This window comes from Gymnodraco acuticeps, unplaced genomic scaffold (genome assembly GCF_902827175.1).
Source record: "Gymnodraco acuticeps unplaced genomic scaffold, fGymAcu1.1, whole genome shotgun sequence".
Taxonomy (NCBI): Eukaryota; Metazoa; Chordata; class Actinopteri; order Perciformes; family Bathydraconidae; genus Gymnodraco; species Gymnodraco acuticeps.
The window spans coordinates 1934880-1946511 of record NW_022989748.1 but is presented as its reverse complement, the minus strand read 5'-3'; positions in this window follow the sequence as shown (position 1 = coordinate 1946511).

The window sequence follows — 11632 nt, the reverse complement described above, 5'->3', positions numbered from 1 at the left end:
ATCAGTACATCTGATTCAAATTAACATGTGTATTAAAGGATGTCAGTGGATTATCCCTAAATTAGTAGATGTAGGGAACGTTTACAGATAACAGATTAAACTAGGATACCGAAGCAAGTTAGCAACAGACGTTGAACAGCCTCTTAATTGTAAATTCCGTTCTCTTAATGTCATTTCGTCCAACGTTGTTGAATTAGAGAAGAGGGGCTTCTAAACGGGATTGTATGCGGGGGTGGAGGGAGTTAAATATTAGATAAATATAACTTTGGTGCGTGTAAGAGTGAGTGTTTTTAGCAGAGCCATATTGTGTCCTTGTGATTATGTTGATTATTACCTGTGTGTATAATGTTGCAGCTCAGCTGATTTTGGATTGATGGCAAAGGGAGAGGGACTTAAGTGAGAGTGAAAACACAAGGTACGTTTAATACTACTGTTTTATATAAGTAAGCATACTAAACATGTATTCTATCACTGTATTATGTAAGTAATCTTGTTAGTAACCTACTGTATGGCAGGTGGAGGGGCAGTGATGTTACAGGTGGAGGAGCAAAACTGCAAGACTGCAAACTCACAAGACAGAGAAATCAAAGTTTGTTCTCCAGAGAAGAGGTTGATTTCACTTCAATTTTTTATTTCGTATTTTCTAAAGATGTGGAAATGGCAAAAAAAAAAACTTGAGAGCTGTAACCAAGACAACTGTAACAACATGAGTAGAGAGCCACCAAGGTTTTTCAAGTCCCTCTCTTACTCCATTTTGCCAACCCAAACTTCCAGGTACATGACGGGACACCTTGCTTGTTTTTGTTGTTTGCGCTCCTCTGGCTGGGTGCTGGCAGGTGGAGGGCAGTGATGTTGGCAGGTGGAGGGGCAGTGATGTTACGGGTGGAGGGGCAGTGATGTTAGCTGGGTGCTGGCAGGTGGAAGAGCAATGTTTAGTCCAAATATTTCCATTGCAACGGCTAATGGAAATGATTGCAGCTGTGGATCTGTTTGGGGGTTGCTGGATGTGGTAGCTTGGCTGCTGTTGTTCCTTTTCACCTTTTTGGATTGGCTCTTGCTTCCAAAATGGCCATCTTTTAATTTGATTTTTTTTTCTGTCATTTCTGATTTGTTTGGCCTCAATTCTCAGCCTCAGCCGTATGAATCTTTTTACAAGTTTTTGTTGTACTCCACAGCATGACGGAAGCCTGCTGGAGAGGGCCTGAGCTTCTTTCTCCAAGACATCCACTGCGTTGGGGAGCTGCATGAGGGAGGAACCAGTCTTGGTCCTAAATAGTTCCTCAATTTGGTGAATGAAGTCAAAGGCTTCTTGGGAGGGACGACAAAGAGCACCTGCCTTGAAGTCTTTATTCTAGCCATATAATAGAAGAGTTACGACAACGTAAGTCAAAAAACGGTTATCGTCACGTGGTTCATGTAGAAGAGGATCGTTCCCCGGAAGTTCATGGCGGGCAATGCGAATGCATTGATAACAGGAGATAGAACTACGATTTTTGGTAATTATTAGTGAATAAAGGTTTTGATTTGCAATATTTATACAACAAATCGATATGTGTATGTATTTATTGTATATGTTTTAAAAAATAAAATAGAATTTGCTAATATTAAGTGATAATATTAGGATTAGTGTGAACAACTAGTTTACATGTTAGGCTAACAGTGCCTTGGTTAAAGAGCCTGTTGCTGTTTATTTATAGCTTTGAATTCTTTAAAACCAATATTATCTTCTTAAACTTGTATGGTAGTCAGGAGCATCACTTTCTAATGTTTATTGATATATTTAGAGGGAGGGGATCTAAAGTAATGCTTTAAAATTCAGATTAGATTAATTTCTACCATTTTCTTAAATTCATGGTAGTTTCAGTAATCCCATGGTAATTGACACAAGTTATCTCAATGACTAATGTCATCTTTATGGCTTTCAGAAAGGACAGGAGACCGACAGGTGACTATCAAAGGACTAGCAGCAGCATGATGATGATGATGATGTTAAATGTGTTGTTTTAGGAACATCCATTGCAAATACATGGATTCAATAAACATTGAATAGCATATCATGCAGTTTGTCTGTGCCTTTTCCTCCGTGTTGTCCTGGTTTGCTGTGCTGCCTCCTAGTGGCCACCTTGGTTTGCTGTGCTGCCTGGGGATGCTCAAATCGCTCTGAGAAAGGAGTACAAATGTACGGCTTCCCCACTGACACAGAGCGGAGGAAAAAATGGCTGGCTCAAGTCAGCAGGAGCAATTTCACGACCAACAGCAACAAAATATGTGATGTAATTATATACAAACACTGCATTTGCACTTTTTCACAAAACGAAACCACACCATTGGGAAAGCTTAATGTTTTGTTTAATACAAAAAAACAGGGAAAGGCTTGAAAAATACTGAGAGTTGAGACTCAGGGTGCAGGGTGAGGGTCTCAGTGCAGGTATTCAGGCTCCATTGAATCCCCCTCTGGTTCTTGTGCTGAAAGAGGGAGTAACAGACAGGAGAAAGGGTTATACACACCTATATAGCACACCTATTGGATGGGAAATTGCCTTGGGGAGATAAGGTGTGGTCTTTGTTCCCAACTGAAGTTATGGAACTTTATTATTTGTGAGTTTAACAAAGTATGACAAATGGCATCAGTAACAGATGTGATATGAATTTCTATAAAGTTGTCTCACATTCTTAGTCATATTTTATATACAGTATGTAATGAGTGTAACATGTCCAGTAAGTATAAAGTGTTTCCTAATACTGTGTATTCAACCACTATGGAATATGTATGTGGGCAGACAAAACTGAGTTGTTCTGTGTGTGAAGTAACCTCAAGTCACTCCGCAGGCACATTTTGATGCAGACCAGTTTGTCAAGACAAAAAAGGGCAAGACTAGGCTGAGAGCAGAGGCTATACCCACCATCTTCGTGCATCGCCCTGTGAACAAAAAGAGAAGGGCCCCTGCACCACGATTCACCCCGGGACCTGTATCTACAAAGCCCATAGCTTATGATCACAGCTATAGTGTGAAAGGTGACACAGGTATAATAAGTATGAACTCTTAGTAACAAAAGTAATATTTCTTATTTTTAAGTGGTATAATATTTAAAATGTTCAAAATGTACAGTGCCATGTCTTCTACATACATTAGTTTCAAAGATTGAGGGAAGAAGGGATGAGGAGACTGAGAGAAAGGAAAGTGAGGGTGAAGAAAGAGAGGACATGGCTAGTGAGGAGAGACAGGGAGGGCGGACACCACCCACTCAGCCAGCAGCCAGTCAGCATACGAGGGAACCAGCAGCCAGTCAGCATACGAGGGAACCAGCAGCCAGTCAAACAGATCTATTAAAACAATTAAAGAGAAAATTAAAGAGCCAAGAAGGAATCACCAAAAAGCAAAGGCTGCACTAAGAAAAATCAGGAAGGAAAATGCAGCTCTCAAGACAACAATGAAAATTAGGGACAAGAAATATAAGAAAACATTGCTCTTCCACCTGCCAGCACCCAGCTAACATCACTGCCCCTCCGCCTGCCAACATCACTGCCAGCACCCTGCCAGAGGAGCGCAAACAACAAAAACAAGCAAGGTGTCCCGTCATGTACCTGGAAGTTTGGGTTGGCAAAATGGAGTAAGAGAGGGACTTGAAAAACCTTGGTGGCTCTCTACTCATGTTGTTACAGTTGTCTTGGTTACAGCTCTCAAGTAGTTTTTTTTTGCCATTTCCACATCTTTAGAAAATATGAAATAAAAAATTGAAGTGAAATTAACCTCTTCTCTGGAGAACAAACTTTGATTTCTCTGTCTTGTGAGTTTGCAGTCTTGCAGTTTTGCTCCTCCACCTGTAACATCACTGCCCCTCCACCTGCCATACAGTAGGTTACTAACAAGATTACTTATATAATACAGTTATAGAATACATGTTTAGTATGCTTACTTATATAAAACAGTAGTATTAAACTTACCTTGTGTTTTCACTCTCACTTAAGTTCCTCTCCCTTTGCCATCAATCCAAAATCAGCTGAGCTGCAACATTATACACACAGGTAATAATCAACATAATCACAAGGACATAATATGGTTCTGCTAAAAACACTCACTCTTACACGCACCAAAGTTATATTTATCAAATATTTAACTCCCTCCACCCCCGCATACAATCCCGTTTAGAAGCCCCTCTTCTCTAATTCAACAACGTTGGACCAAATAGACATTAAGAGAACGGAATTTACAATTAAAAGGCTGTTCAACGTGTGTTGCTAACTTGTTTCGGTATCCTAGCTTAATCTGTTATCTGTAAACGTTCCCTAAATCTACTAATTTAGGGATAATCCACTGACATCCTTTAATACACATGTTAATTTGAATCAGATGTACTGATAATATCCGCAATATAAATCTTTAAACTTCTTCTTACCTTTAAAAGTCCGTCACGAACGGTCTATTATGCTGCAACTCTACAGCTCTGCTAGCCTTGGCGCTAACTTCCGGGGAACGATTGAGAGGCTCCACGATCCGCCATTGCTGTACAAAAGTGGTCCATTGGAGTGAACGGAGATGTCGTAACTCTTCTATTATATGGCTCTGGACGGGCCGTAAGAGAGATGCTACAGGCTAGCTTCAACTTAGTTAGCCTTGTGCATCATTTGAATGTGTCCACCGCAAACCGTTACTGTACTCAATACTACTCAACCGGGTCAGAGTTCGTCATATTCTTTCACACACAGTGACGTCACGAGCTACCCACAATGCAACACGCGCCATATAAATATATATAAATGCGCCATTTTCCTGGAGGTGCTAATATCCTGGAAGTGCAAATATAAACAGCTAGCTAACTAGCCAGGCAGAGCGCAGTAGGTTTTTTTTCTGAATTAACGACCGAAGAAATCGCTGCATGTCTTCGGATTACATCTCTGGACTTGAGGGGTGTGCTTTAGGTCGTTACCAGCGTAAACTAGAGCTGTGTGGGTTGTTACAGACTGCCTGCAGATGTATGGAAAAACGACAGTGGCCTTCGTCGATTTTGGCTGCATCTACGTCTAATTTCTGGAAACACCAGGTGAATACCCCACTTGTCACAATAATATTATCATGCCATTGCATATATGTGGTATTTTAGAGTTGACTAGATATTGATTAAGGCAATAGACTATGATATTCAGTACAGGAAGCTTAGCAACACCTAGACGGTGTACGGCTGCTTGCACCTCGCGTAAAACGGCGCAGACCGGAAGTACGGTGTCGCGCTCGGCCCAATACCCGTATGTGTGTGTGAAAGAATTACTTGAACTGACATGCTATTTAATAAACGGCTACTGATTTTTGCAGTGTGCATCACCATTGGATACTGTGTGGAAAATAACATTGGACAAACACACCTTATATAGAGGACGACCAACTTCAAAGGTTGATTTAAACGAATGCCGCCTTCCGCGCGCTGTTCTTGTTAGTACTTAGCTAGCAAACAATAGCCTTCTCTGCTAAGCATGCACGATGCTAACGTGAAACACAACTTGGCTAGTTAACTTACATTAATATACAACTGTCGCCGTGACGCTTAACTCATTTCAGACGGCATGCCGTCAACATGCACATTATTGCTGTAATAACAATTATTAACAATATGGAGCTAAACATCATAGTGCTTTACTCTTAGCTCCTATGTTAGCTACAGCTATCTAGCATCAGTGACCGACTTCCAGTGAGTAATAGATGAGAACAAACTTAAATTCCTTGTCTAACAGTGAAGCAAGCAGACAACAAGTCTTGTGATGAACCTCAAAAAACGTGAACATGTATATGTAGGACATGATAGACAGTAATATCTTACCTTCCAACATTTCCACACACCAGGAGGAGGGAGGTGCGAAAGAGAACCGTTCCTCTGGCCTGCAGCCAAGAATCACCGCAGACGCATGCGCAAAGGAGCAGTGTGGGCCTAATGTCTTCAAGTAGATTTTACCCAGATTGTTTGTGTTTCAGTTGGTACTGTCAGAAATTAGGTAGTGTAGGTAGAATTTACCCATTCAAATATACTGACAATGCTCACTTATATACCTTGAGTACAATTTGATTTGCTTGGATACTATATACTATTACTACCCTCCAAAATCCTTTTTATAGTGCATATTTGCCTATAAATAGTCAAAGAAACGCCCATTCATTCATTCATTTTGACTGACTTTATGAAGAAGATAGCAGGAAATGACGACAGAACAGCTAAAAAAGACATCTCACACCGTGCAAGATTTTGGTTATTTTGGGGAGGTCGAGATAAATCATATTGTTTGGTGGATGCAGTTTGAACCAGAGTAGCAGCATGGAGGTCGGATCGTCACCAAAATAAATAAATAAGTGGTCCGAAAAAGGTTAATGACCAAAAAAATACACTTCCTCAGGCAATGTATTTGTACCGGTGACAGGAGACACCCCCTTGATGAGAAACTGTAAGAAATGATCGGGGAATCCCTCCGGAGTGGAGTCATGACGACCAGTGGTGTAGTGGGGATTTTTTTACTGGGGGGACGCTATTTTAATTAGGTCATCCCAAACAATGCCACACAAGTGCGCATGCGCGCAGTGCACTTACAAAACGGGCAGACAGGTCCACAGAAACTACCGGTATGCTTAGCCTACTTTAGTTACTGTACTGCAAAAAGCAGACGGCGCTGCGCTCAACACACACACAGACTCAAAACCATGGATACACTGGCACATAAGTTACATAAACAATTTATAGGCCTAAATTGCATGAGCTACAGTATTGCAACTAAGCAGACAGTGCTGCCTCTCTCTCTCTCTCTCTCTCTCTCTCTCTCTCTGCTCTCTCTCTCGCGCTCTCTCTCTCTCTCTCTCTCTCTCTCTCTCTCTCTCTCTCTCCTCTCTCTCTCTCTCCACTTTCAAAATCTATTTTAAAACTCATAACAAACAAACAAAATGTCCAAAGTTGTCCTGAAATTAACTTATTAAATAAACAAAACGAAAAATATAGCCATACTTATGCAAGAAACATCTGATTAGGCCTAGCCTACATTGCAAATAAGCAGACAGCGCTGCTTTTCACACACACACACACACACACACACACACACACACACACACACACACACACACACACACACACACACACACACACACACACCTTGGGTTTTGAAGACTGATAAATAGCTAGCATTATCCACGTCTTTAGGCGGCTCTTCTGATGATGTATTACTCGCAGCTTCACTTGTAGCTTCGGTGCTGCTAGCCTCTTTCTTCTTGTGAATTATATTCTGTTTAGAAAATAAGTCAAGTAAAACATGTTAGCCTGCCATTATAGTCTAGAGCTTTTTCGTTAGTGTTCTTGAGGGAAAGAGCTGCCGCAAAATCGACGGGCGCGATGAGCTGGCTCACCATGGGTGAGTCAGTGACCGCGGGGTCAGTATGAATCATACTTTTTTAAGGAAATCGTTTTTATTTTTTATTTTAATTACTGTGAATTGTATTATGTTTTCGTCATTATTACAACAAATACACACTTGCAACTGATAACACTGGCAATGATTTTATATTTATTAGAAAAATGATCATGCTCGAAATAAGTGGGGGTACGGCGTACCCCCGCGTCCAACGCCCACTACACCACTGATGATGACTGGATCTGAATTATTTGTTTGTATTTGGTGGTTTGTGTTCCAGCTGTCGATCAGCTGTGCGCAGCGTCTCCGCTGCAGCCTGTGCATCTCAACCCCCCCTCCCGGCAGAAACTCTATATCCACCAGTTAAAGGAAATACAACTAATGTGTTGCGTTAGGCTATATTAGCTGTACAATTGACCACATATGGTGTTCTTAGTTTCCATACCTCCTGTGTTTTACGAGCGACCTAGCAAGTCTTAGCAAACGGCATAAAACACGATTAAACATGATAGTAGGCCTATATAAAACCATGCTCAATGCAAAACGGCGTCAGTTTAGACGTAATTCTGTCCTCCTGCTTACCGCATCATTTATGAGAAAACATTTCATAACATTAACACAACATATTCGAGGTGGTTTTAAATAGCATATCCGGATTTATTTATTTCTCCAAGTTATGTTTTTGTGTGCACTGAGGAGTCTCAAACAGGCGTGTTGTTTAATCATTTTAAGATTGGCTTTAATCAATGTTTGAAAATGAATTATTCATATGATAAATGAGAGGTAACGTTTTATTTATGGTATTATTTCCACATATTTATCTCCATTCTTCCTTCTGCCAACGGTGTTGCAGTTTCTCGTCTCTCCCGTTTTTGTGCTTAGTGCGTACGCATGGGTCAGAGTTTGCGTGGAGGACCCAAGCCCCCAGGAAGTGCGCCGGACTCAGATGAAAATATTCGTGCTGGCCAAACGGCGGTACTACACTTCCGTTTGGTTGCCAGGCCCGGAAACACTTTTTCCCATTGACTAACATGGGGAAAGAGTGGTCTGTAACTCGTTGGATATTTTTTTTTTAACTAAATAAACTACCCAGTATGAACACTTGTATAGCCCTTATCAAAAACATTCGTTCCTCAAGTTGTAAAAATGAGCTAATAACGTTATTCTGAGAGTTATTTCCCTCTGCATTATGAACGCGCATCTAACCCACGGGACCGCGCCGCCCGGCACGTTCATGTTACGTGTCCCGACCAATCAGAGCACACTGCTCACAGGGAGGGTGGGGAGCTATTGGAGCTACAACGAGCCGTTAAAGGCAGAGTGAAATTCAGTGAATACACGTAGTTTACAGAGATGCTGTTTGAAAAACCAATGTGAGTTGCGTTTATCTTTACCCATGGATGCACAATAAGAACGGACCCATATCGTTACTGCCATCCCACGGAGCTGTGATAATGGATATATTGCACATGTTTGCTGTAATTCATTATCATACTACATGGGCGGTATGATTACATCTTGTACCGTAAATGTTGTATTAAATAAAGTTAATATTACCGACGTTATTAATGTCCCTGTAGCTTCGTATTGCACTGTGTATATATATATATATATATATATACATACAGTGCAATAATTATTTCATGCTAAATTAAGCTCTGTTGCTTGGATATCACTAGATCCTGTTACAGCGTAATATAAGTACATAACGGTTGATGTGGACATTAGCATAATGACTAGCTAGCCACTAGCTGCTAACTGCCGCCTCGTTAATAGCAAATCCATCATAATAACAAATCATTACCATGCTGTCATGAACGTGCGGTGCTGTTACGTGTACGCAAATTGACGTGCTTGATGTGAACGAGCATTTTGGTTAAAGTTGCGCATGCGCTATGAGTGCACATACGGGTACTTCTCAGGCATGCCGGGTAATCTGTGACGTTTCGCTCTCTCAAAAGTTGGGCCATTTTATCATCATACGCTAATGAGCAGCTCTCATAGGAATGAATGAGGCCCCGCCTCCCACACTGTATCCAGTTCTTATTATACATCCATGGGAGGACCGCACATTTTCCCGTCAAGTTAGTATTTTATAAATCGCAAACATTGCGTAGAAACTGCCGTACACCATTTTTTGAGCGTATATCGCTTTATAAATGAGGCCCCTGGTGCGCAGCAGAGAAGCGACTATTAGGTGTGCACCCTTACAAATAAAAAATATATAAAATGAGGACCATCACAACCAGCTACATTTACAAAAAAAGGCACCAGTGATAATAATCCAATAACACATGTTAACTATGTTCGTTTTTCTCGCGTCCAGGGGCCTCATTTATAAAGGGATATACGCTCAAAAAATGGCGTACGGCAGTTTCTACGCAATGTTTGGGATTTATAAAATACTAACTTGACGGGAAAACGTGCGGTCCTCCACGCAAACTCTAACCCATGCGTACGCACTAAGCACAACAACGGGAGAGACGAGAAACTGCGACACCGCGTTGGCAGAAGGAAGAATGGAGAGAAATATGTGGAAATAATACCATAAACAAAATGTTACCTCTCATTTATCATATGAAGAATTCATTTTCAAACATTGATTAAAGCCAATCTTAAAATGATTAAACAAATGCCTGTTTGAGACTTCTCAGTGCACACAAACATAACTTGGATAAATAAATAAATACGGATATGTTATTTAAAACCACCTCGAATATGTTGTGTTAATGTTATGAAATGTTTTCTCATAAATGATGCGGTAAGCAGGACAGAATTACGTCTAAACTGAGGCCGTTTTGCATATAGGTTGTATACGAGCATGGTTTTATATAGGCTACTATCATGTTTAATCGTGTTTTATGCCGTTTGCTAAGACTTGATAAGTCGCTCATAAAACACAGGAGGTATGGAAACTAAGAACACCATATGTGGTAAATTGTACAGCTAATATAACACAACACATTAGTTGTATTTCCTTTAACTGGTGGATATAGAGTTGCTGCAGTGGAGACACTGCGCACAGCTGATCGACAGCTGGGACACAAACCACCAAATACGAAAACATAATTCAGATCCAGTCGTCATGACTCCACTCCGGAGGGATTCCCCGATCATTTCTTACAGTCTCTCATCAAGGGGGTGTCTCCTGTCCCCGGTACAAACACACTGCCTGAGGAAGGCTATGTGTATTTTTTTTGTCATGAAGCTTTTTCGGACCACTTATTTATTTATTTTGGTGACGATCCGACCTCCATGCTGCTACTCTGGTTCAAACGGCATCCACCAAACAATATGATTTATCTCGACCTCCCCAAAATAACCAAAATCTGACACGTGTGAGATGTATTTTTTAGCTGTTCTGTCGTCATTTCCTGCTATCTTCTTCATAAAGTCAGTCAAAATGAATGAATGAATGGGCGTTTCTTTGACTATTTATAGGCAAATATGGGCGTTACGTGAAGCCCGCAAAAGCTGCACCGCATTTCGAGTCGGTTGTGATTTATAAAGGGAAACCGGCGTAGGAAGTGCTGTACGCACTTTCCTCGCCGGTGCGCAATGTTTGGTGAATCGGAAAATGTCGGAACATTTCTGTACCTATTTTTTGGATTTCTACTACGTAAGCAACCTTCCCACGTGAATCCTACGCCCGGCGTTATAAATGAGGCCCCAGGAGAGAAGCTTAAAAAGGAGACTAAATGGAGTCTCTGAGAAGGTTCAAATTGTACATAAAAATATGGCGCGGTAATGTTACAAACAGGATATTGTTCAGTCAGAAGAGTATGGAATGCCATTTAAGCCAAAATTAAATAAATAATTAAATAAATACATATATATATATATATATATAAATATGGCTATGAAATAAATTGTTGTTTTGTTTTATTTATTATGTTTTTTATTTATTTATTTTTGGATTAGATCATAGATACGTCCATGAGTTAAGAGATGGAATGATATGATGATTCACACTCATGTACAGTAGGTGGCGGTATGCACCTTAAAGTTGTTTGCAATCCGCTAAAAAACCGAGAGAAGAAGAAGTCAACTGGTTTGCCAACGGACAATTTACACCGAAGAAGAAGAAGCGAACATTTCTGGCGGGTGAAATTTAGAGTATCAGATTACATGCGATGTCTGACCATGTGTCTGACTCTGAGAATTTAGTAGTTTGCCTTATAGTCCTTCTCCTGCATTGTCTTCCTCTTCTCGAGTAGTCAGTGTGGTGCTGTTGCTTTTGTCTGGGTCTCT